We start from the raw sequence: 1072 nt of genomic DNA, 5'->3' as shown, positions 1-1072 counted from the left end.
ATGATATATGCAAGTAGGAGTTCCATGCCAGGGAGAAAAGATGAGAAGATTTTATTGATCTCTGTGAAAGGAAAACATTGTTTTGCAGACACATTATCTGACTAGGTTCTGCCTAAAATAAACATAAAACACTGCAGGATTTTTGAAATAAGAATTTGGCCTCAGTATGATCAGACAAATGTGGGAGAGAAGAAAATGTGTATAAATTTCACTTTAAAATTATAGGAATGGTGTAATCTATACCTATTTCATCTTCACTTGTCCTTCAGACATCAGAATTAAAATATTTGTTTCATTCAAAAATGAGTTTTTTAATCAATTTGTTAAGCATCTCTAATGTGCCAAAGTCGTGTGTGTGTGTGTGTGTGTGTGTATACACACACATATATACATATACATATCTTAGTTTCTGCTTTTGCTTCATTTTTAGCATCAGAATATTTATTTTCTTACCAGGTCTGTACATATGATTGCTACAAATTATCCAACACCATTATAAGTTAGTTGGGATATCAAAGTCCCCATTCTACCAGAAATGAAATTCATAGCATACTACTTACAAACGTTAGGGGATATTTTATAGCTTCATATTCATTTTGAATCTGCGTGTCATCCTTGCGCAGGGGCCATGCTAATCTTCTCTGTATCGTTCCAATTTTAGCATAGGTGCTGCCAAAGCGAGCATGCTTCACATTCATTTTGAAATATTCCCTAATTTTTGTGAGCAGTATATTTCACTTCAAACAATATACACCTATTATCTTTAAGAAAAATAAAATTGGTCAAAAGTAAAAATAATTTGCATGATGTAATTTTCTTAGTAGAAATTTCAGGTGTTAACTTTGAAAGTCAATGTTTACATCAGGGGTCCCCAAACTACGGCCCGCGGGCCGCATGCCCGGCCCCCGCCACACTTCCGGAAGGGGCACCTCTTTCATTGGTGGTCAGTGAGAGGAGCACATTGACCATCTCATTAGCCATAAGGAGGCCTATAGTTCCCATTGAAATACTGGTCAGTTTGTTGATTTAAATTTACTTGTTCTTTATTTTAAATATTGTATTTGTTCCCATT

The 1072-nt window shown here is 35.2% G+C and overlaps 1 non-coding gene across 1 annotated transcript; it reads right to left on the bottom strand.

The window, feature by feature from the left end:
* Positions 1–578: 578 nt before the first annotated feature.
* LOC136336944 (U6 spliceosomal RNA) lies at positions 579–685 on the bottom strand. The gene has a single exon (XR_010731678.1). It is a non-coding gene; the product is annotated as a U6 spliceosomal RNA (small nuclear RNA).
* Between the last annotated feature and the right edge of the window lie 387 nt (positions 686–1072).

This window comes from Saccopteryx bilineata, chromosome 4 (assembly GCF_036850765.1).
Source record: "Saccopteryx bilineata isolate mSacBil1 chromosome 4, mSacBil1_pri_phased_curated, whole genome shotgun sequence".
Taxonomy (NCBI): domain Eukaryota; kingdom Metazoa; phylum Chordata; class Mammalia; order Chiroptera; family Emballonuridae; genus Saccopteryx; species Saccopteryx bilineata.
The sequence above is the reverse complement of the archived record's forward strand: the minus strand, read 5'-3'. Positions and strand labels throughout refer to the sequence as shown.